Source organism: Diceros bicornis, chromosome 16 (genome assembly GCF_020826845.1).
Source record: "Diceros bicornis minor isolate mBicDic1 chromosome 16, mDicBic1.mat.cur, whole genome shotgun sequence".
NCBI classification, from domain to species: Eukaryota; Metazoa; Chordata; class Mammalia; order Perissodactyla; family Rhinocerotidae; genus Diceros; species Diceros bicornis.
This window is the reverse complement of record NC_080755.1, coordinates 42517626-42543827: the sequence shown is the minus strand read 5'-3', so window position 1 is coordinate 42543827 and position 26202 is coordinate 42517626. Positions and strand designations below refer to the sequence as shown.

At 42.8% G+C, this 26202-nt stretch overlaps 1 protein-coding gene across 2 annotated transcripts in view; it reads left to right on the top strand.

The window, feature by feature from the left end:
- MYO5B (myosin VB) overlaps positions 1-26202 on the top strand; it is a 338131-nt gene that overhangs the window by 148978 nt on the left and 162951 nt on the right. The window lies entirely within an intron of this gene.

Below are 26202 nucleotides of genomic sequence, written 5' to 3'. Positions count from 1 at the left end.
CTGGGTACTGTGGCCTAGCCAGGTTACACACAAAATTCATCATCACAGTGATGGTCTTGAACTATTCAAGCATAATGTAGGGAAAGATAGTTTTACCAAAGTTTTGGTGGACATGTATATTCCTGTTAACACTAAAATGCTGGAACCTTTGAGCAAAATCTTTCTTGCCACCTCTAGAGAACATCTTATGGAGCTAGCAGCAAATGTAGGAAAGTCCATTTTGGGGAGGAGGCTACTTAGGCTACTTGAGTGAGAGGAGAATCCTGTTGAAGGTGGTCTGTGCTTCAGTGGGTTTCAGAGTATAATTTTCAGCCCAATGCAAGTTTCCACGAGGGAAGGCTGTTTTGTAGGCTTCCTTACTGATTTATAATGTTTTATCACTGGTTGTGGAGATCAGTTTATAAAAAGTCTGCTTCCTTATAGATGTGCGATGACCATATTCAAAATAAGCAGTGATTGGAGAACTGAGCAATTTAATAAATAGAGTGATCGATAACCATTTTATTTCTACGGAGCTAAAATAGTTGCAACCTTTGACCTCTCTAATGCCTTAAGAAAGACCACATACTTTATTAATGTGCCTCAGGGCTTGACCAGGAATCCCTTAGCTTGGTAACTTACTGATGCAGACCTCCTAAGTGAAAGTGTGGTTCAAGGTCAGATCATCTGGAGAGAAGAATGAGTTTCAGTGTGTTACAGCACACAGCCCTGTATTACTATTGGAGGTCAAGTGTATGGCATCGTGGAGGGAGATCTGAGGCTTTCATGCCTTGGGAGAATCTCTGAAGTTGAGTCTTCATTTGCTTCGTGTGAAGATGACTATCCTTCCTTCCTTTGGAGGATGATTTCTTGATGGTTCTAAAATGGAAGGTGAGTGTGGCTTGGTTCTGGTGATTTTCTACCATGGTAAAAGTTCTGGCAGCTCTATAAGACTTATCCTGTCACGGATAACGTTGATATTTGATTGTTTTTCATTCCATTGTCCTCTCTTAGCCAGTTGTACTTAGGTGTATCAGAAATTACTGTTCTTTATCAAAGACTTGTTCAGTCTCCTCTATAGCTTTGAGAATCTTCTAGCCTCCAGCTTGATGCACACCGTAGATCCTCTTGCCTAGATGCCTCCATTCTTCCCTTCCATGCCTGCAGCTGGGTTCATGATTTTTCTGCACTTGGATTGTTTCACTTGTTTGGGTCTTTGTTCACATCCATCAAATGGAAGGGAATGTGGGTGTCCAGGATGGTGGTAATACGATCTTGCCTAGGGTAACGCACTTGACAATTAAGGAGTGTGGATGTTCAAGTTGGACCAGGAATTGCTTCCTTAAGAGTTTTCTTTAAGGTTTTAAGGTTTATACTCACTTTACCCGCTGAGTCCCAGGGTGTAGCCAATTAATTTTGCTGAAATTCTTGTGCAGTTTTTGCTCATGAACGTGCATTAGAAGTATAAGACCAGCACATGTGGCCACAGGAGAGAGCTATTTTTGAATGTTCTGTTGTCAGCAGCTCAGGGTTTCTGTTATTGATCTAAGAGATACATTAGAAACCCCAGCAGAATCTTTGTTGTGCAGGGAAAGAAGAGACCCACTGGTCAGATGCAGGGAAGGTTTTTGCTGTGTTTCCAGTATGGGCCTTCTCAGTCAACTTTGAATGCTAGAACACATTCATCTAACAATACTTGCTGACTGTGTGTTGTGCTTTCCCTGACTCATCAGTAGTTGTTGAAATAATTGTTATGTAGTTCAAGTAGCCATGGCCTCACACCGTCTGCTTTCAATCTGAGCCTCTGTAACAGCTGGGCAAAATGAAGGGTGTTAGAAACTAAAGTTAATCACTTCCAGTATTTGGAGACTGTGAGTCAGTTGGGCCTTGGACTCGGCAATTCTTTCTCTTAATTCACTGAGGACTGGATTTTCTTTCTTGATGTTGCTCATGGGGGTACTCTCCAATTCTTGATGCTTTGAGTGGGTGAGGAGACTCGGTCAAAGCTTGAAGGAAGAAACAGACCTTCATTCCTATCCTGAGAGTTCTCGCAGAGTCCTGTTGTGCGGGAGGAAAGGAAGAGGAGGCACAGTAAGAGAAGAGGATTGGTTCACTATCGCTATCCCTGTTGAATTCACCAAGTCTAGACTTGAGAGTAAATGGAGATCACAGTGAAGAAAAAGAATCTTAAAGTAGTGTAAAACATCAAATTCAGGAATTCTGTGCTCTGCATAAGAACCTGTAGTTCTGTGAGAAAGGGGACTGACCTCCATTGCTTGCTTCTTTTCCTCTGCCCCTCTCTCCCAGTCCAAGATCCAGAATGCCCTCTCCCTTATTTTTACCTGCCTCAACTACAGCCTCAGCTCCTACTTTAAATCGAAGTATCAGTTGTTTGATAGGCTCCCTACTGAATGAACACTAAGACATGTAAGACCTTTCCCTACTTCTTAAGGAGCTCCCAGTCTGGTTGGAGAGAGAAGACTAAATAGGTCAAAAAGCCTATAACTGCAGGAAGTATAAATAGAAGCCATGCAGGGGGTCATTTGAATTGAGTTTGGAGATGTGACTGTCACAAATGGTCCAAGAAAACTGCAGGATTTAAGCTGGATCTTGATGAATTGGTAGGATAAAGAGAGTGAGAAGAAGGCATCTAGGTGGGTGGAATAGAGTGATCATAACCTCAGAAGTGGAGCATCAAAAGGCGTGGTCACAAAACTACAATAACATACAATTCATACCCAGTAGGATGTCTATAATTTGAAATACATAATAAGTGTTGGCAAGGATGTGGAGAAATTAGCATCCTCAGACACCACTAGTGGGAATGTAAAACGGTGCAGCCACTTTGGAAAATAGTCTGGCAGTTCTTTCAAGGGTTAAACATAGTTACCACATGACCACTCTTAGGTACATTCCAGTCTTAGATATATACCCAAGAGAGATGAAAACATACATTCACACAAAAACTTATACACAAATATTTATAGTAGCATTATTCATAATCCAAAAGGTAAAAACAACCTAAATATCCGTCAACTGAAGGGATAAACGAAATGCGATATAGCTATACAATGGAATATCATTTGGCCGTAAAAAGGAAGAAAGTACTGATACATACTACAACATGGATGAACCTTGAAAACATAATGCTAAGTGAAAGAAGCCAGACACAAAAGACCACATGTTGTGTGATTCCGTTTATGCGAGATGTCCAGAATAGACAAATTGAGACAGAAAGGAGATTAGTGGTTGCCTAGGGCTGGAGGTTTGAGGTGAAATGGTTAGTGATTGTTAATGGGTATGGTTGTTTTGGGGGTGGATGGGACGGGGTGGGGCGAGTGGATGACGAAAATGTTCTAAAACTGATTGTGGTGATGCACAACTCTGCAAATGTACTAAAAACCATTGAATTCTACACTTTAAATGGGTATTCACAATTCTGTGAATTATGTATTCTATACTTTAAATGGGTATTTAATTCACAATTCTGTGAAATATGTATCTCAAAAAAGCTATTGTAAACAAGAGGCATCATCAGGGACCAGCACCCAGGTGAGTTTACCCTATGTGGCGAGTGGTCTGTAGCGGGAGTCGTGGACTATACAGTTAGGGTGGGGCCAGACTGTAGAGGCCTGTGAAGAGGGGGTGAACTTTGGGAGAAAAGTGTGTTCTATTAACAAGAGGGTACAAAGACGGTCAAATGAGTTTGGGAAACCCTGGATTAATCAAGTGAAACTTCTTCCTTTAAAGCAGGGCATCTCAGAGCGGTTATGTTGACATGCATCCTGAGTCTCCAAGATGGTGATGCATTACGCTGGGTTTGCAAATCATATTTAGACACAGAACTGTTTTCAATGATCACCTCAAGGGACTAACGTTCTTTGCAACTCTCTTTGGGAATTGCTGGCCTAGAGCAACAGAGACATTTTAGAGCTTGTTAGGTAAGGAGATAATATGATACAAGGGATGTTCAAAGAAAAATTTTTCTGATGGGCTCTATTTCATAATGATCTTTTCCTTCTCCATATTCTTGTACCATTTCCAAGGATGAGAACACCTTGTTGTGAGAAGCTTAGATTCTTGTGGAAGTATCTTGCCTATTGTAAACAATCTGGATACAGTGGATGAGAAGAAGTTATCAAGTGTGGGACTCTGGCACAGTTTGATGATCTGTTTCTTGTGGCACCAGCACTTCACCCTAGGACGTATGATTGGTCTTCAAGGACGAATATAGAGGGGCCGGCCCCGTGGCTTAGCAGTTAGGTGCGTGCACTCCGTTGCTGGCGGCCCGGGTTCAGATCCTGGGTGCGCACTGACGCACCGCTTCTCTGGCCATGCTGAGGCTGCGTCCCACATACAGCAACTAGAAGGATGTGCAACTGTGACATACAACTATCTACTGGGGCTTTGGGGAAAAAAAAAGGAGGAGGATTGGCAATAGATGTTAGCTCAGAGCCGGTCTTCCTCAGCAAAAAGAGGAGGATTAGCACGGATGTTAGCTCAGGGCTAATCTTCCTCACAAAAAAAAAAAAAAAGGAAGACTATAGAGACTTAAGGTCATGAAAATGGTAAATCGGAGAAGCTGGAATTCAGACCCAATATGTTTTCCCTGCATTAGCGGAGAAGCCAGTCTACCTGCTTCAGTGGTGCCTATTGACTGGCTCAGGCAGTCTTCCCAGGACAGAGCAGACTCTGGTCTTCACGGCATCATGAGGCCAAAGGATAGACCTTTTCCTTTAATGGGTCATAAGTGTCTGAGAATACACAGTGAGACTAGAATTTTGGTGCATTTTCTAGCTTTGCTGGTGGGAGTGGGCCATCTTATTGGGCTGGCCAAGTCTGGTCCCTTTTTCAAGCTGTTCGTGTTGTTTTTCTGAAAGAGTGGGGACACATCAAAGCAAATGTATTTGCCCAGGTAGCCAAGGTAATCGAGCACTCACATTTCCATCTGTCTTTGCTGTGTTGCCAAGCTGTGACTAATAGTGAAAGATGGGACTGCCATTGCCTGGGAGCCCGGGGAGGGAGTACAGCTAGGTACACCTTGGTGGGTGACTAAAACACACCCTTGCGGGTGGGAGCGTTCCTGGAAATGGGGACGAGCTCCCTGAGAGTGAATGCCTCTGCTCACTGGGCGGGGAGGCAGGGGGATCTAATTCATAAACCCTGGTTGGGCTCTTGGGGGAGGATATCTTGCTGGATTTGAGTCCCCACAAGTGTGAAGGGTTTGGAGAGAATTTGAAGGCCTTCCAGGGGAGCAGTATGGAAATGAGTTCCATAGTGAAAAAGGTACCTACCCCATAAAAAAAAAATTAGAAGTGTTTCACTTTGGTAAACAGGAAGAAGAGATTTTAAGGATGATGGTATGAGTGGAAGTGAGAGGCTGTCCTCTATTGCCGGTGACAACCAAAAGCAACCACATTGGCTCTTGTTAGGACAATGAGAAAAATTCCTGATTGTAGAAATGTGTTGAAGAAGGGCGAGGAGATGAGGGAGCTCTGCATTTTCTATTTTTGAGGTCAAAAATAAAAAATAGAATTGACACCTTTATCTTCCTAGTCCTTGGGGTGAAATACTCTGGGGTACTTGAGAATGGGTAGAGGACTTTTCAGGATCTCTTAGGCTGCAGACTCTGGAATTTGGATCTTTGAGAAAGTAATTTTTAAAAGGAATTATACATAAGTGACCTAAATCCATACTTTGCTTTGAGATTAAGTTTTAGCTAGGATGATGTCAGTTTCTTCCTTACTTTTTGGGGTAAGGCGGTTTGTTATTTTGGGTTGTTGTACAGTTTGGGGCAAGTTTGGGAGGTGAAGTACTTGCTGACTGAACCTCATGTATTCAATGAAAGAACATCATGGTACTGATGAGAGCAGAGCCAGGTTTTGTTTCTCTGTAAGTTGTTTGCTGTGCAAGAGTGTCTGGGCGTCTGTCCCTGGTAGTGTTGTGTTGCTCACCTACTGTGTGTTGTGGACAAACCCTTTGGCCCCTGTGGTTCTCAGTGTCCTCACTCTTTAAGGAGAACATTGGCCCAGCCTCAGAGAGAGACTTGGACTCAGTGAGAAGTCATGAGGAACCTCTGAAAGCTGTTGAGCACTGCAAAAATTTGGAGTGTGGATGTTAAAGCTGACAGACAGCTTCATTGACTGTTGTTGAATACAACAAATGATGGAATCACTGAGGAGGTCAGTAATTAGGGAGCAATGACTTGCTGAATTTTCACAGTAAAATCTGAAACCATGACTTCACTTAACCTTGATTTTTTTGGATGAAGTTTTGTTTTCCTTCCCACTCGTTATAATTTCATGTTGGGGCTAGTCATGGACCAGGTTGCTTTAGGACAAGTATAGGAGATGCTCAAGATGTCTGAACACAGCAATGGCTTTTGATTTCTTCTTGGGCATTATCTTATATTTCTAGAACATGCTCTGAACAGTTCCCCTTTATTCAGATTCTTCCTGGGATGCTCTCTTCACTGTGCTGTTCACCTGAACCTTCTCTTCCCTGCTCATCTCCATCTCCTCTTCCAGCCCCTCTTGCCCGGCCGTGCCTGTGCACCCCCGTCTCCCTCCCCAAGGGATGCCACCGCACTGAGGTCTGTAGCATCATCTTGATCCTTTATGATCTTTTAGATGATATCATTCTTTATATTTCTACCTATCATGTTTAAAATTCTAGTTTTATCATTTAAATTTCTGGGTGTAGGGGAAAGTTATTGAAGTGTGCAGTGAATGTGGCTAATGACATCCCTATGTTAAAAGAAAGCGATAGTAAGTGTATATTGTCATCGCCTTTTAAAGTTGTGAATTTAGAAAAGAATAGGACTGGACCATTTCATTTGTCTAACTTTTAGGACCTGCAGAGGTCATGAATGTTGTTAATAGTTGCTTATCTGCAGTGTACCTAACATACTTCGTGATGGTAAATCCCAAATCAAAAACCGTAGAGCTAAAAGTTACTTTAGTTTACTAATATTGACTCTTTATTTTACCTGGGGAGTCAAAGCTTGCTAGAAAGGAGAGAGCCTACAGTCATCTGATAGAAATTGATTACGCTGTAAGAATGCCCAGAAGCACATCCCGGCAACTGGTCCTCTGGGTGCTGCTTGACCATGCCTAGTACAGGTAGCTCTGTCTCTTAGATGTGTTCCATTTTCAGCAGCTTTCATTGTCAGGAATTTCTCCACTACATGACACTCCGCTAGGTCTCCATTTGCTTTTACCCGTGGGTCTGAGCTCCGTCCCGTGCAGTGGTACAGGACAGTGGGCAATTTCTCACACGACAGTGGGCGCTGTCATGTATCCTTCTATCCCCGACTCTGAACCCAGCATCCTGGCTCCCACAGCCATTCTGAGTGTGGTTTTCAGACCTTCTCCCATTGTGGTCACCTTTGGACACCATCTGGTCTTTCTCTCTGGTAGCGGTGGTCACCGCACGTGGTCTGCCAGATGAGGTTAAGAGCTACTACTTAAACAGAATTTCTGGTAGAGGAGCCTCTAAGTGCATTGGCTTTTGGCAGACATTTCACACTGTTGACTTGAATAAGTTTTCAAGCTGCTAAATTCTATCCACCCCCTGCCTACATATGCACAAAAATTATTTTATTACAACTTGAATGAGATTTAATTGACTGGCAATAAACTGCATATATTTAAAGTGCAGTTACACACCTGAAATTGCAGATAGAATTTGACATATCTTGACATATATACACACCCGTGAAACCATCACCACAATCCAGATAATGAGCATTTCTTTAACTCCCCCAAATTTTCTTCTGTTCCTTTGAAATCCATCCCTCTGCCCCCAGGTAATCACTGATCTACTTTCTGTCACTGTAAATTCAAACTCCTTTTAAGATATGTGCCCTCATTCTGCACTGCGCAATTGATTTTTCATGTGCTGAGCAGGATTCTACAGTTATCCATATTAAATTTCACCTTTTGTACCTGTGTTCCATTATTCTAGCGAGTGCGCCTTTTTGAATCCTGATTTTTTCATCTGATATATTAGGTCTCCCTGGCTTGATGCATGTGCAAATTTAACAAATCTGTTATCTCTCTTCTTATCCATTGGTTACGAAGTGTTACTGTGGATGGATTGCTTTAACATGCTGGGAACAGTTCTTTCTTTAGGTACTAATGATTTAATAGAATTAAAAATTTATTCAGGTACTTACCTGTATCTTTAAATCTTATTAAAACTTATGCACACTGGATTGATCAGACGGGATTTTCAGACTGTTCATGTCTGAGGAGCTGGGCTAGCACACACCACAGTTAGCACCCCAGCCTCACTGCTTCCTTCCCATCATGTTTCCCCCAGTCAAGTTCTTTCACTTAAGGCACCTGCATTTCCTCAACCGAAACAAGAGAATGTGTGTGTGTCCTTCCCTTCTCAGGTTATTGTAAGAAATAAACGGCGCTTCACCAACTTGAACCTAAGCACAGAGTCCTGCGCTGGGCACTGCCCAGCGGACATGAGCTCTTATGGTTACTACACTCTGTTCTTGTTATAGGGCTTTGTTCTGATGTCAAAGTCAGACTTGTCACCCCACGTGGGTTTCTTTTGGAACTCATGGTGGTGGTGACATCTGAATAAGATTTAGTTTTTCAAGGTGTCTGAAATAATTTTCAGTGAAAAAAGCTAATAAAATGTGAAGCTTAGCAGGATGAAATGGCATTTCTATTTACATCATAGTAATGCCTTTCACGCCATGTTAACCACTCTTTCTTTTTTAACTGTGTATTTTTACATTTATATCCCGGAAGACAGAGAGGCTGTAAACGTAGTCTGATGTGCCTAAGTTTAGTAGGAAAGGAAGATGCCTTGAAGCAAGGCGGCTCAGTGTCTGGGGACAAGACTTCCTGGGTTCTCAAACGATAGCAGCTGTGTGATCTCGGCAAGTTACTTAAGCTAACTTCGCTTTTCACCGGTGCCTGCATCTGTAAAAGGGGGATAAAGATAGTGTCTAATTTGCAAGATTGTTAGAATGAAATGAGTTGATAAATGAAAAGTTCTCAGATGATTTCTGGCACAGAGTAAGTGTTCAGTAAGTGTCTGATATAGTGGTGGTGGTCGTGACAATACTGATGATAAATAACGTGATATCTGTCATCATTTCATAGTGTCTGAAAGAAAGAAGTACTAAGGAGAATTCAAAGCTGAGTGGGATTCCCTCTATAGGTGTCGCCCTCAGAGAACACAGTCCCAGGGCCAAGGGAAGAGTGTAAGGATGTCAGTTCCATGTGATTAGCAATGTTCTTTTGGACTTTGTTATAGGTTTGTGTTTGGAATTAGAATTACAGAAGTTTAAGGGTGGCTGCCAATCTGTCTAGAGGAAATACAGCATCAGCTGCACTATGTTTACACCTATTGTCATATACAGAAACCAACAACTTTCAGTGTTGAACTTAGAGTGAAATTGCACTGTTACCCTCCGAGCAGCCCCCTAGCATAGTGTTAGAATGTGGACCCTGCTACCCTGTTGGCAATGCCATCCATAAGCTTAAGCAAAGGGAAAATAATACATTATGTCGCAGGAACCAATTATTTGATTATTTCATAGGCAGTTGCTTGAAGGACAGCCTGCCAGATACCATTCCCTGAGCATGTTGTGGAGGCCGGAAAGCAGCTTTTCCCAAGTGGCCAGAAGTGAGACTTGGTCACTTCTGGTGCCTGCGGTGGTGAATCAGTTGGTTAGAGCAGTGGTTTTCAAACTGTGAGGCTACATCAGTTTTTGGAAGAAGATTCACTGGAGTGTGGGAAGAAAATATTAGCACTTTATTTTGTTGCTTCTTTTTGAGATTTAAAATGCCATGTTTGTATCTTTTATAATGTACACAGCATATTAGTACAGTAGCACAGAAGGTAATTTATAAATATATATTTTGGGGGAGCATGCTCACAGTTTTCATTATTAAGAGTGCATGTTCAAAAGAGATGACTAGTTTAGTGTCCAAGGCAGTGTTGAAAGCCACAGAGGAAATAGTCTTTCTGGACTAGTGTATGATCCACAGAGGAAAAGCTGTCCCCCAGCCACTGCTGTGGGTCTTGTGGGTGTGCTACAAATGAGAAGAAGGTGAGAGAAGGTGGCTGGCTCAGTGCAACCCATCCCCATCATAGGAGACATAATTAAGAGTGTGTGATCATTCTCTCTCTATCAGTGTCATCTTTCTAGACTGGGTTAAAGAGCACTACTTTTTTAGTAGCTCTTCAATTACATTAGGACATAGGTATACAACAATGGAGAGTGTTTTGGCTTAAAAAAGAAAAGAAAGCCTTGAGGAGGTCCTTTATCAAGGAGATAAAGAGAGAGTTGAATCCCTGTAGTGAGTAGATCTGGCCTTTCCCGTAGGTGGAGTAAGCTGAAGTTCCCTTAAATGGCTCCACATCAGAATCACTGAGGAAACCCCCCCACCCCGCCCCTTACTGAATCAGAATCTCAAGGGTGGGACCAAGTCATCTATGTATTTTTAAAGCTCTACAAGTGATTCCGAAAGGAGTAAGTCTTCGGACTAGTGTTTGGGAAACTTTTGGAATAGACGAGTGTCTGATTTCTGGGGTTCAGAACTGGTGATCACAAAAAGAATCTGTGTCATAAGATTTAATAGTCTCTCCAATCTTTAAGTTCTGCTTGGTTGCTTTTGACATCTCAGTATGAATTAAGGATCTGAAAGTGGGTTTTGATCAAGGAAAGAAATGACAGAATTTGAGAACCCATTAAAAGGTGGAGGATCCTTCAGTTTTAGTAGATGCCCACCCTCTTCTGCAGTAACTGACAACCATGGCTGCACTTGAGAATCACCGGGAAGGTTTCAAGCCACCCATGCCCAGGCCTCAACTCCAGAGATTGAGTTAATTAGTTGGGGCTCAGGTGTTGATAGTTAGTGAGCACTCTCAGATGCTATCTGTGTGGGGGCAGGGTTGAGAACTTCGCTGAAACCATCTGTGTAACTCAGGTACTCCACCTGGTCTTTGTCAACAGCAGAGTCTTGGGAGGTGAGAGAACTCTTCTGTGCATGAAGAGTGTTGCAGAAAGCCTGCAGGCAGTGCAGCATGTCCAGGAGAAAGCCCTGTGCTTATGTCCTTTAGAACCACAGTGGATAGACTTGAAAACAAATACTTTCTGAGCCTGCCTGGCTCCTTGCCCCCATTATAGATCAGTGATGTTGGAAGCCGCAAGAGGAGCACCTACAGCCAAAAGGCGATGGAAATTAATTTGGTCCTCTGTATTCCCAGAACTAGAGAACAAAATGCCTCATGATTGATGACCTGTTTTAAAAAAGATGTCCTTTTTGGTTAAAAAGGAAATTAACCTTCTTTGGAAGAGCAAGTACTAAGAGTTCTTAGAATTATGAGATGTCTTTTTAGAAAATGCCTCTCACCTAGTAGCAGAGAGAGATCAGGGGAAGTCCTAGCACCCAGCCACTTCTCTGATTAGTCATCCTTACTAGCTAAGAATATCTGTACTGCTAACTTTGTATCTGCTGAGAGGTTGAGGACATGTTAATATAGATGTTGGAACTATTGAGAGTCTAGCTGCACTTAGTTTAAATGTGTAGTACCCATCTTCAGCTAGGGTATTGGGAATCAATATATGCTCACTCTAGTTGGTTCTGTTTCCCTGCTGGGTTGTTGGGCTCCTAGAGTTATTTTCCATTTGTCATTGCACACATTGATCCATCATAATTACCTGTTGTGTGTGAATTCTAGCTCAGCAATCCAAAGCAGAGATTTTTTTCCCATTTGCATGAGGTTGTTTCTACAGTCTTGTTCATTTTACTTATATTTGTAGAGCCCCTTATATTTTATGTGGCAGAGTATGTGTTCATGAAATCCATAGAATGACTATGATTTCGCTTCTTGTAGTTGGAAGGCTTTTGAGTTCAAAATCTTCTAGGATAGGGGTTCCTTTTTCAGCATCTTCACTGTTGTGGTATCCAGTCTGGGCTGGAAACTTCTAGACCCTTCAGGAGGCAGCCATTCCATTGTTTGAAACAGATATCTGTCTCCTGTCACTCCCACCCTAGGGCCTGCCTCTTTCCTGGAGCAGTCCCCAGAACAGACTGCTCTGGGAATCTCATTTAGTCTTGTCTTCTTTAAGCTAAACTCTTCCTGGTCTGGCTGACATTCCTCCTGTGACAGTTCACTGTTCTGATTGACTTCCTCTGAATATATGCCAGTTTTTTGATAAATTCTGTGAAATGTGGCATTTGTAATTGAGCCAGGAGTCTAGATCTAGACTGACCAGAGACCATCGCCTTCTCCTTTTCTCCCGGGATATAAACACTTGGAAGCTGCATTAATAGAAATTTACTAATAGTTTGTTGCTGTAATGGTTGATAATGAGTCAACCAAAATATTCCAGTGCTCTCTGAACTGTGGTCACGCCGCTGCATGTTGTGACGTGTTGTGGACCCTGTCCAGATCACAGAGCTAAGTGGCAGTGTCCATTTTATTTTAGCACCCAGGTTTTTCTGTTCTCCAGTGTTTCCTCTCTCACTGTGTAGGGCTGATGATGCAACGTTCTTAGAACTAATCAAAGATATCTTCACTGTCAATGGCGGTAAATTGCCAAAATGACTTTTTCACAAGCTATTGTAGACTTTTTTTACTTAGGAGAATGGATGGTTTACTCTTAAAGAGGTTGTCTGGAAGGCCCTTTTAAACTGAGAAACAAGCAAATTCTGCTTCTCGTCATCCTGCAGCCCCATCCTGTGGGTCATGAGTTGCCTGCTCCACGAGTACTGGTGTGCTCTCAGTCTTAAGCCAAGGATACCAAAGCTGAACTTGGGCTTCCCCTTTGAGGCTTGGCTTCTTCCTTAGACTGGTCCAAGGGATTTCCCTAAGCCAGGAGGTAGCGGGGTAAAGGGCCCAAATTGGGAATGACATTGCATGCTTCCCTTGGTTCCGTTGAGTCCCTTCCCCCAGGCTTCCAATTCCTGCAGCAAGAAGCCTCTCCTGGTTCCCCTTGACAGGTGAGATTCACTTCACATCCTGAATTCTCTCTGTCAATAGTTTATAGTGAAAGTAATGTTCACATCCCCCAGGCCTGGTTCTTGATATCTGAATGAGATTTAACAAACTTTTAAAAATTCATTTCTCCATAGCAACAGACAGGATTTCAAGACACTTGTCATTCTAGGAACTCAAAAATCTTGTTTTGATAATAAAAAGCTGAACTTGGGCACTTTTCCTTTGTCTTTTCCTTCTTGTTAAAATAATCCTAATTGGGGCCGGCACGGTGGCATAGTGGTTAAGTTCGCAAGCTCTGCTTTGGCAGCCCAGGGTTCACAGGTTCAGATCCCAGGTGCGGAGCTACGCACTGCTCATCATGGCTTGATCCCACAGCATCCCACAGACAAAATAGAGGAAGACTGGCACAGATGTTAGCTCAGTGACAATCTTCCTCACCAAAAATAAGTAAATAATCCTAATTATCCTGAGACACATTAATGGTTTGAGTTGAGGAAGGAGAATGCCATGTTAAAGAAATGTAAGAGAAAAGTATATTAATGTATTTCAAAAGTATTTTCCTTTTTTGTTGATATGCATGATAATCTGGAATATTCCCTAAGATCATAAGTGATGTACGAGCACTACCTAATTGTCATTGCAGTACTAACTCAGTTTTATAGGTTTGTCAATGGGACCACAGAAGTTACACATCTTGCCTAAGGCCCATAGCTGGCAGTTGGCACAGATGATATGAACCCTAACTCCAAACTGTGTGCCCTTGACCACTTTGGTACACTGCCTCCTGGAAAAAATGACTCCTGTGTTTCTCACTTGGGAAACTGGGTAGATGGAAGTTCTATCTGCTGAGACCCCATGGAAGATGGGGAAAGGGAGAAGGAAACACTATGGGGGATTGAAAATGAGTTCATTTGGGACCTGCTTCATTCAAGATCCCCACCCCCACCCCGCCCCTACCACACCCCTGACATCCACATAGATCTTGTCTGGTAGTTGAATACATGATGGAGTTGAGAGAGGTCTTTCCCCATATATCGTGCTTAAAGCCTTGGGAATGGATGATGTCATCTAGGGAGAGATTGCTGGGGAGGAGGAAAGTTCCCAGATCTAACCCCGAGGAACAGTAGCATTTAAAGATCTGGTAGAGGAAGAGGAATCTGTAAGTAAGAAATCTGGGCTAGTGAGTGAATCTTATTTGGAGGTGATGCCTCCTTCTTGGGGGCAACTGGAAATGTGTGTAGGATTTTTATTTAACACAAATGAGGTGGAGGAAGTGGGGTACTATGGCATTGATCAGGTAATGCATTGATTGGGTTACTACATTGATTGGGTGTTGGTTAGGAATGCTGTGCAGTCCTGTGCGTCTGAGAATTGCCTCCCATTGCTCCATACCAGATGGGCAAAATGATCTTTAACATTCTTTGTAACTCTCACATTTACGCTGCTTTTTAGTTTTCAGGCCCTTTTTCTCTCCCTTACCTCACGGCTCCTCACCAAAACTCAAGGAGTGTGGAAGGGCAGGCTTTATTATATCACCTGTTGAGAGATGAGGTCTTGAGAGGCTTGGCCAAAGTCCCCAAGCTCATGAGTGGCAGAACTAGTGCTGGAACTCATTTTCATGGCCCCACTCCAGGGCTGCCATTGTTTTGTTCTCCTTCTGTGTCTCTATATGGCCTGAATCTGGAGAACCTATGTTTCTAGCTGAACTCCCACAGGGGTGCTGGGCTTGGGCTAATTAACTTACTCCATCTGAGGGAAGTTTTCGTGGCTGCTGCATGACAGTGTCTGCCGGGAGGTGTGAGAGCCACCCTGTTGGACACCTGGATTGCTCCTCAGTGGATGATCATAGTACAGGTGATAATTCATCCTTGGTAGCTTTCCATACATGTACTTTGAGTACAGAGCCAGCGGTGGATTTCAGACAGACACATTCTTTGCTTTTCCCTGTTTTTAGCATCTCTCTGCACACTTGATGTGCCCCATCTGTGCATATGTGGACAACTCTGAGTGAGCATAACATGTGAGCAACTGGAATGCCCTGGGTATGACAGTTTCTGTCCTGGAGACCATAGCAGCCCTTTAAATTCTCAGAGTAGACAAGTAACTATGTAATATTAATTAGATGGCTGTCCAAAGATTCTCTTGCCTAAAAATATCCATCTCCCTGGCCCATCACTTTATTTGAAGTGCTACCTTTCTTCTCAGCTATGAGTCAAAAACTATTAAAGTATACATATTATCTGAGAGGGAAAATGTCATACGTCACACCCTTAAAATGTGACTTGGGTCTATTGCTTCCCATATCTACCACCACTGCTTGAATTCAGGGCTTCATACTCCATTTGGGTCACTGCTGCAGCCTCTGAACAGGCCTCAGTCTCACCTGTGTTTCTTCTAACTCCCAAGTCCATCCTCCATGCTGCTGGGGAGGAGGGAGTGTTTGCGTGTTTGTATTAAGGTAAATGATTTCAGAATGTTAAAATGCTGATGGGAAGGAGCCAGTTGGGAGGGAGAGGTTGAAGCTACGGAGTATGGGAGACAGAGGATAACTGACGGAGTGGAGTGCCCAATGTGGGGTGGGATCCAGAGCTCAGATGATGGAATTGACCTCCCTAGGAAGGCAGGATTCTCCGGTTGTTAGAGAAGAGGAGAGAAAAGCCAGGTGCTGCTGCTGCAGAAGGGTTGCTAGATGTGGTGGCAGGAAGTTGAGGAACTGTTCCAGGCCTTGTCCCTCCATTGCTAAGATCCCTGTCATCTTAGCACATGGTAGATGCTGACATGTTGGATGAATAATGCATGGATTTTATAATGTGTCTCGTAGTGTCGATGTCCCCCAGCCAATCCCTGGGATAGAAATAGGTCACGTGTATTTGGGGGAGAAGAGAGTATGAACCTGAACCTGCAACGCCATGAGCCAATGCATGGTCACTGCAAAGGCGGGTGGGTGGCCGGATGAGATGACTGTGTCTCTCTCAGGACAGATGCCTGAGGGGGTGGCTGCAGTGTTTGTCTAAGGAGCCTATGGCAGGTGAGCTTGGAGAGCTGGAGTGTGCTGTTGAAGACAGTCATCAGTGTGATATCCTTGTGGACCTGCCACCTCTGCCCTGGTCGGTGGCCACAGACTCTCTCAGGTTCCCTTGTTCTTGTCACAGGTGTGATGGAGAGACCACACAATGGAAAGTGGGTTAGAATCAGACTTTGACAGTTGCAGGGATTCTTAGATGTATTTTTTGGTCCAACTCCTTTATTTTACAGAAAATGTGAAGCTGAGTGCCAAGGAGGAGAGGGGCTTGGTAGACCCTGCATTGAATTTGTGCTGAGGCCCCGGAGGTACCGATCTCCCAGTCCAGTGCTCCTTCTAACCTTCTGTGGAAAGGCCAGCTTCCCCTTTGGGTGCGATCAGACCCCCAGTTCTGCTCAGCATGTGGCTTGATATGAACTGAGGAAGACCTCAGGCCCAGACTTCTTCATGCCTTGGTCAAGATGGGCATCAGATTGAGCCATTATGGTGAAGTAGTTGGTGAGACTATTTTTCAAAGAAATGGCTAGTTGAATACTGGCCTCTAAGAGTTGAGACCACAGAACAAGTGAGTCGTGAAGAGAGGGATAAATCCAGAACGGAGGACAGTGTTTTCCAGAACAACATGGAGAGGCCAGCATGAGAAGGGCAGGGTGTGGTTCAATCCTCTAACGATCTGGAAAGAAAGCAGGAGGGCAGCAGAGGCCAGCTGGAGCCCCGAGCAGCCGGTGCCCTCTCATTTGTGGTTTAATAACAACCCTTAGCTCATCTTTTAAAAGCTAAAGGAAAATAGTAAGAACTGTGACTTCCACACGTTTATTTTGTGTAATAGGTTAGAATTCCTCCTCTAACTACTTGATAATAGTATATTTTAAAAGTACGTTTATGAACTTTCCTTTTTCAAATGTCAATCAGGTTTTATGGGGGTCCGTTGTGTCCATGTGTGTATGTGTTTGATTTGCTGTCTTCTCTCCCAAGTGGAGAATAAATGGCTCTGGAGTGTAACAGGGTTTCATATTATTCTTCCTTTAGACAAGAAAAGTACAATAGTGCAAGCCAGGGGATAGGTCTTCACCCGAGCTTGTCGGAGAAAATTGTGCTGCTACTTCTTTGGTTAGTCTGCGATATCTACTTCCCCCTCTCTCTCCTTCTCTCCCTCCCTCCCTTCTTTCCTTGTGATTCTTTAGGATTACTTACTAAATGCACTATTCATTAGCCTGGGAGTGGTAGTTGAAATGGTCGCATACTAAAACCATTGTGTTGCGATGCCATGCTGCAGTCACAGCTCCCTCTCCTTAGAAGTAGCTGTGTGATGAGACGGTTAAAAGCGTGGCTGCTGGAGCTGCCAGCGCCTGAGTCTCATGCTGCTGCTTACTGGCTGGGTGACCTTAGGCAAGTCATATGAGCTTTCTGTGTCTCTGTTTCCTCATCTGTCATGTGGGGATAATAAGAATAGGGTCTTATTCCTAGGAATGTTCTGAGGATCAGTTGTTGGCTACGTGGAAAATGCCTGACACGGAAGGTTCTACATAAGTTAGCTGTTGTTATCATTTTTGTAAAGCATTCCGTGATGGGCTATGTAAGTCCAATTTAAGTAGTATATTCACATTGATATTTTAAAGATTTCAAATGTTCCTTTAGAGGTATTTCTACTATGAGTTCTGTAGTATATAAGGAAGGAAAAATCTAAGAAATTAAGGTCTTAACATATCTTTTATTATTATTAAGACTTTATTTTTTTAGAACAATTTTAGGTTCACAACCAGGTTGAAGGGATGGTACAGAAAATTCTCATATATCCTCTGCCCCTACATATGCATAGCCTCCCTCATTATCCACATCTGCCACCAGAGTGGTCCATTTGTTATAACTGATGAATCTACATCACACATCATAACCACCCAAAGTCCATAGTTACCTTGAGTTTCACTTGGTCTTGTACATTCTGTGGTTTTGGACAAACATATAATGACATGTATCCAGCATTATGGTATCATACAAAGTTATTTTCTCTGCCCTAAAGTCCTCTGTGCTCCACCTGTTTATCACCCCCCCAACCCCTGTCAACCATTGATTTTTTTTATTGTCTCCATAGTTTTGCCTTTTCCAGAATGTCACATATTTGGAATCATACAATACGTAGCTTTTTCGGATTGGCTTCTTTTGCTTAGTAATATGCATTTAAGGTTCTTCTATGTCTTTTCATGGCTTGATAGCCCATTTCTTTTTAGCACTGAATAATATTCCATTGTCTGGAGGTACCACAGTTGATCCATTCACCTCCTAAAGGACATCTTGGTTGCTTCCAGGTTTTGGCAATCGTGAAAAAAGCTGCTGTAAACATTCTTGTGCAGATTTTTGTGTGGACATAAATTTTTTTTTTAAAACAATGACAACATTTATTTATTTTTTTTTGTGAGGAAGATCACCCCTGAGCTAACATCTGTGCTAATCCTCCTCTTTTTGCTGGGGAAGACCGGCTCTGAGCTAACATCTATTGCCAATCCTCCTCCCTTCCCCCCCCACCAAAGCCCCCTGTAGATAGTTGTATGTCATAGTTATACATCCTTCTAGTTGCTGTATGTGGGACGTGGCCTCAGCATGGCTGGAGAAGCGGTGCGTCGGTGGGCGCCCGGGATCTGAACCCGGGCCGCCAGTAGCAGAGTGCGCGTGCTTAACTGCTAAGCCACGGGGCCGGCCCCTGGACATAAATTTTTAATCAACGTGTGTTTAAAAGGAAACAGAGAAGATGCAGAGAACATACTGCATGCAAATGCTAAGTTCTTCACAGCATAGGGAAGGTAGACTAAAAAGGGTATATGTATCATCAAGCAAAAGGATATGAGTGACCAAGGGAAAAAACCCCACTCTTGAAGCAGCCCATTGGCCTTCAAATTTTGAGGTCAAATGCAAGAAATAGAAACAAAAGAACTTCCTGAAGAGTCATATTGAAATCCCCAAGTCAGATTCTCTGTTAAGGGATGCCTGAATTTTCCAAAATTTCTATAGGAAATTAACTAAAATTTAATGTTAACTGGCATTTCTAGGAGTCAGGAAAGTCAAATCAGTCTACTGGCAAAGGGTATCACAGGCTTTTTTCTATGTTTTATTTGATAAACATTTGAAGGAAAAGGAGTACTGTTCCACTTGTCAGATAAAACACCACAGAGTTCAGGGATTTCTGTTCCATCTTGGCTGCTTAAAAAATCACCAAACATAGCTTATTGGGGAATAAAGTGATTGGAATTGTTCCTGAATAGTATACTGTGATTCATCTTTTGATGTAAGAGTTTGATTTTGATAGGCTCAAAGTAAAAGGGATTTTCAGTGCCTGTCCTTGAAGAAAATTCACAAAGTTATTATTATAATCCAAGAAAAATTAAAACCTGTCCGCACAAAACCCTGAACATGAATATTTATATTTACTCATAATGGCCAAAAAGTGGCAAGAACCCAAATGTCCATCAACTGAAAAATGGATAAACAAAAGTGGTATGTCCATACAATGGAATATTATGTTGTTTGGCCATAAAAAAGGAATGAAGTACTGAAACATGCTACAACATAGTTAAACCTTGAAAACATGATGCTAAATGAAAGAAGCCACTCAGAAGGTAATATAATATATGATTCCATTCATACGAAAGTTCAGATTAGGGAAATATATAGAGACAGAACGTAGATCAGTGAATGTCTAGGGTTAGTGGGACTAATGGGAAGTTACTAATAATGGGCATGGAGCTTCTTTTTGGAATGATGAAATGTTCTAAAATTGATTTTGGCAATGGTTGCACAACTCAGTGAACATACTAAAAACCATTGAGTTGCACACTTTAAGCGAGTGAATTGTATGGAATTTGAATTATATCTCAAAAAAAGCTGTTACCCCCCAAAATAATAAGAGAAGTGGAGAGTAGCAGATTGAGTGATGCTGTTTTAGAGAAGGTGCACAGGAACTACATTGCTTAGGTGGTATCATTTGCGTCTAGACTTGATAAAATAAGGTTGAGACAGGTGGGATGAGGGCAGGGAGGCAGCTGTGAATAATATTATGTGGTAAAGAATCCCATCTGAAAAGAGTTGTCTGTATTTCAGTAGGTACGCACTATGAGGAAAAGAATTCAGTACCACACATGCTAACCAATATGCATATAAATCTACCTTATTATTTAAAAGAAAAGATTTCTCCAAATCATAAACCAGGCTTTTAAATTTAATCTTCATTAAAAAGAAAACATTTAAGTTTTGGGTTCATATAGGACTGTAGATCCTGGGCTAATATATATCCTGGTGGAATTGAGAGTCAGGCACAACAAAAAAATGAAGCAAAAATAAAATGAGATTAAAGAAAAAACATTTGAGCCTCAGGGCAGCAGGGCCCATCTCAAGGTCAAGGTTGCTCAGCCCTCTGATCTTGCTTTCTAGGTTCTGAAAGCCTTGCCCACTGCCTGACACCTCCCATCTTTGCTCCTTTCCCTATGTCCCTTCTCCACCAGTCAAGAAGCCGGAACATGGCACAGCAAAATGCACCACCAAGTTGTGGTGGTTGAGCAGATTGACAAGGTAAGCTTCCCAGTCTTGGAGCCTGTAGTACTTCTAGGAGACCAAGACTGGGGGTGACCGTGGTATCAGTAAGAATCTTAACATGGTCCAGATCAGCATTTCACAAATATAAGATGCAGCACAGTCACAGAACATCTAGAAGGAAAAGGTGCTGCTTACAACAGGAGGAGTTTCCTTCAACAGGTGGTGCTGATGGAGCTCCTGAAGGAGGTGCTTGCCCATGTCGGCAACACAGAAAGAGGGAGCCTGGTGAGCTATATCAGGAGGGCTCTAGTAAATGAGATAACATGGTGAGACTTTAGGTATCCTCAAAGAAGATCATTGGTAACTCCCAGGAAGCTGGGCTGCCTTTACCCTGGGCACACCTGCTCCTCCAGTGGAATACTTTTTAAAATTTAAAACTCCTGAGGATTTTGATAAATGACACTAAACATAACACTAAAAAGTACTTAACCATTTTGGATATTGCAACTGATGAGGGACTTCTCACAACTGTATTAAAGAGAGCCATATTTCAGGGGCCAGCCCCATGGCTGAGTAGTTAAAGTTCTGTGTGATCTGCCTCTGCGGCCTGGGTTCGTGGGTTTGGATCCCAGGTGCAGACCTATACCAGTCATCAAGCCATGCTGTGGTGGTGACCCACATACAAAATAGAGGAAGATTGGCACAGATGTTAGCTCAGGGCTGATCTTCCTCAAGCAAAAAAAGAGGAAGATTGGCAACAGACGTTAGCTCAGGGCGAATCTTCTTCAGCAAAAAAAAAAAAAAAAAACCCATATTTTAGCATTTAAGATTATTAAAGGAAAACCTAGAATGGTGTTTTTTTTTCTCTCTCGCTGATTAAAACAAAACAAAAAAAAGCAAGCAAATTCATGTCCTGGGAATATTTGAGGACTGCTTTAATTACATTACGTAGCCCCCAAACGCATGCAAGTATTCAGAACCCAAAATCTTTCCAAAGAGAGATTAAATTATCTTCATTAAAACAGTCCCTCTGCTCTTAGGGAGCCATTTTTGACAAAGAAGGAGAAAGTTTTTTTTATGACAGAAGGGTTCTCTTCCCCACAGAAAGCAAGGTAGTTACATAACTATGTTTGTACTCTCAAAATTGTCCTTCAAGGAAAGGTAAGGAGAAACTTCTCTAAGTCTTTGGTTGAGCTCTCCAGTCTCTGCCCCATGAACCCACCACACAGCTAATTCCTATCTCTGAACTTCTCTTCGGTCACTGCAAACTTCTAACTCTTGGTCAAGATCAACCTTAGGGCTATTGACGTTGACATCTAACAAGACCCTCTAGGGGTCTTTCTCTATGGTCTTGGACCTCTTGGATCTCTTCTTTCTCTACAGTTTCTCCTCTTTCTCTACAGTTTCAGGCTGTTGATGGTCTCTCATATGCACTTCAGCACAAATGCTGCCTTTTGTTTTTGGTGTGCTAGGCGTCCCTTTCTTGAGTGTTAGCCCCTCAAGGGATTGATTTTCATATGCTTACTTAGAAAGCTCAAAATTTTACCCTATGTAGATGTGCAGCAAAGAATTGTATATGACTGATGGGCGGCTGATTCCCCCCTTCATCTTGTCCTTCTTTTCCCCTTCTTGGTGCTGAGAGGTTTGTAGACACTCAAGTAGGGGTTAAAGATTGCTGACTCTGAAGTAGAACTCTCATTCTCTGGTTCTTGCACTTGTTAATCCACCACCCATGCCCAAGGGCACCTGGGGATCTAACTGGCGAAAGTACTCACTGCCACACCCCCTGCTGGGCTTGGCAGTGGAGGGGGAAGGAGCAACATGGGACTCTGCCAAGGAAACCCTGGCTTTGGGTAAATCACTTATGCTTTGTACTGGCTATTGTGCCTGTAAAGTGTGTGAGGGAGTGTTACCTGATCTGCCTCACATTGTCAGCAGAAGAGTAAACTGAAATTTTAGATGTGATCATGGAGGAGGATAGAATTAATATTGACTATTATGAATTTTTATTATCCCTGATGCAGGTGTCCTATTTTATTGCTAACTCTTGGCCATTTATATCTGTACTGTATAAAAAGACACGAGAGAGGGCAGGGAGGTGAGTAATCAATGGGAACTCTGCTAGAACAAGATCTTGGTTACTCTCTCACCCAGCCCAGGTAATTGAAGGATCTTGTGATCTTCTCAAGACAATCTGTTTTTGGCCTGAGGCTTCTATTGCAGAAGTTCAGGGCATGATATAAGTGTTGTGCTTTCATCTATTGAAATGGTTTCCTCTGCCATCTTAAAATCTCAGGGATTGGGTGCAGGTAGGGAAGATGCCTTGGCTGACCTCAGAGGCCTGAGGTGTACCGTGAGGCATGGGGCAGGCACATTTAGACCTTTAGGTAGGATTTCCCAGATGATACAAATGTAAGACTATATCAGAAGCCTGTGTGGGCTGAGAGTAGGGAGTAGCACTCCTCAATTTTAGTTTTATTAGATGTGTTTCTGAGAGTCGGCAAGTTTTTCTGACAGCCTAATGAATGATTGACTTGCTTTCCATTATTAGGTCTTTTCCAGCTCATTGAAGCGAGTCTTTCTTTTGTGGACTCAGATGTGTTTAGAGACCCCATAAGTATAATTCATTTGTATCCCAGGACCCACAAACTTGGGGCATCATACCAAAGAGACCCATAAATAAAACAGTGCTGTTGATAAATAACTAGAGCCACCATTCACTGTGCATTTGCTCTGAGTCCAACAGTTATATGAATTATCTGCTAAGCCGTGAAGTTGGTTCTGTCTTTGCTTGAACACCTTCAGTGTGAAGCACATTGTTTTATGAAGCAGCCTCTTGTGTGGTTGAATGCATGATGTGTTTGAAGGGCCCTTGCATGGAGGAAGGAAAGAATGCTGGACTGGATGTCCATTTGCGGCTGTGAAACTGACAAAATGGCTTTCAACAAATCATTCAGCTTCTTTGCACTCAGTTTTCTCCATAGGGGGGAAAAGGTAGCAGTGCCTAATTGCAGCTGGATTTTCAGGGCGGGTTTCCTAGAAGATGGCCTTTGAATTGGGCCTGGAGGGATAGATAGGATTTTCATAGGAAGGGAAGAAGGAGATAGAGAGTTCCACATAAAGAAAAATACAGGAAGAAAGATATAAGAAGGAAGTGTGGCTGAATGTGGGAGAGCATGAATAGTCCCATTTGACTGGAACTGCTAAGTTTTTATATTGCTTAGAGCTGAGAGCAGCTTCCTTATGACTTGTAGTCATTGGTACTGGTTCTGCCTGGGCTGGAGGTGAAGCTCTCAGGGTCAGGCTGATTTCTCTGCTGTCCTCCCTCCCCGCCAGGATTTCTCAGATCTTTGCCGCTTTACATTGCGATCCCTAGTTTCCTAATCTCCCCCTCCTCACAATCCTGTATGTCAGAGTCTGTCTCAGTGTGGTGCACTGGGCACGAATCCCCCGTGAGGCTCGATAGTGCAGAGAACAGTGGGAATACCACCCAAACCTGCCTCGGTGGCAGCTCTCTGTGCCACCTGGAATGGAGGCAGCCAAGGAAGACCTTTGGTCTGACCAAGTGAGGCCCTTCACTGTGCTGTATTCTCTCACCTTCTGCCTCTGTTCCCTCTCTTTGGGTGATGCTGGTGAAGTGATTAAAAGCTGGAAGTGGAAGGTCTGGGGTTGGGGGTGTTGACACTAGGAAAGAGGATGTTGAGGAGGAATGGACAGAAAACTCAAGATGTGAAGAGTCAGCTCTTCTGTAATTGAGAGTTTGTGATGGAAATGGGTAACTAAAGTGTTCCATGCTCGAGGTCTTGGTGACTTTGTCATATGAGACTGTGCTCCAAGCTGTATGATGTCAAAGAAAACTACATAGAAAAGCTAATGCTCCCCTTGAGTCTCCAGTTGTGTATTCGTCTCTAAGAATCCTAAACAGACACTCCTCGCCTGCCTAGAGTCCCCATTGAAGGGAGAAAAATGGAAAAGCTCTTACCCTCCAGATCTGTTAGCAGAAAGTGGATATTGACCCTAGGACTTCTGGTAGCTTCCCCGTTGTGCCCTTGACTCCCCTGGAGGTGGAGAAAGGCACGAATCCTCTATCCCATATCAAATCCCCTATCCAGTGTCTCTTGAAATCTTAGTTCCCATTCCCTTCATCTGGGTATGATCAGCTTTGTTGTTCTTATGGAAGAAATTAAGTTGCAGATAATTTGCTTTGCCCTGAGTTTCCCTGTTTCTCTTATCACATCTTTTTCTTAAAAGATTTACAAGTCTACTTAACTGATGCTTAGGCTCCAGTGCATTGTTTAGTGTGCTGCCTAGAATATTGGGTCCAAAGTGAGAGTCCTAAGGCGGTTAGCTTCCACGCAGTTTGGGTCTGAGTTTGTGCCTGGCAGTAGTAGTCTAATTTTTTAAGCTGTTTAGGCAAAACACTATGAAGCTTGAGCATTTATTTTTGTAATCGAATAAAGCCTACAGCAGAATTAGTCTAACATGTTTAATGATATTCATAATCATTGTGCTACATGATAATTTAGGCATAAATATTAAATAGCTGACATGAATGGCTGCAATTAGTAGTACCTTTCCATAGCCAAAATGTCTTTGAGTTCTCTTTTTTCCCCTGCAGTATCTATTCATTCATCATGAAATACTGAGTACCTGCTGGGCACCAGCCTCTGGTGATTTGTCCACAGTATGCCCTAGGGCCTTCAGTTCCGGACACCACCCAGTGCTGAGCATCTGTCCTCCTTTGCCACCCCACCCAGTCCTGAATTTCTCATACTCAAGAGGTTGAACACTTTCTGGGCCAGGAGGCTGGCGTTGCTTGCATCTAGGAGAGGGAAGGGTACAGAGAAAGCTGAACCTAGTGGGAGTCTCTCTGAATAGAGCATGTGAGAGCCTCACGGCAACTGGAGGAGAGGAGAATGGTCCACACACAGTGTGTCTCTTGAGCCAGCCCCTTGCCCTCAAGAAGACACCCCAAAATAACCCAAGCAGATTCAGTTTCAGGCTCACCTCTTATATGATTTCATGGCCATGGAAGAGAATCATGAAATTTCAAACTAGCAAAGGGATGGTGATTCTCAGGGTGCCCATAACGTCAGCATCATCTAGGAACTTGTTAGAAAGTACACCTGAAAATCTTTGCATTCCCAGGGGACAATATTGGACTGCTAAGGACAGTAAGATGCAAATAGCATGAGAATGTTGTTTAGGCTTCTGATATGCTTCAATTTCAAGGCCTGAAAGTTTATATACCAACTTTATGGCATAGTCTATAATATTTTCCAGTAGAGAGAACTTTGCCCCATATCCTAGGGGTCTCTGATATCTGCTCCCCCATTTCCACCAACACACTTTATGGTGTTTCTGATTGGCCCTTGGAAAATACAGAAGGACTGATGAAATGTGGGCACAGTTTCCTTAAAAGTCATCGTCGTCAGTGCTGTGTAAAGAGACATGGTTTTGCAATAAAGCAAAGAAAAAAATATTTGAAAAGAGGATCAGGGGTTATTAACCTTTTTCGTTCCGTTTAACATATTTAAATGTATCAGATATAATATGTACAATTACAAAGGACTGATTATATTGAAATTATCAAAATATTGTAGGAACTCATGACAAAGTAGATACAAGGAATTGTTTTTTAATACATTAATGGCAGATCTAATAACCATCATTTTGAAGTAGTGATGAGTATAAATATTTAA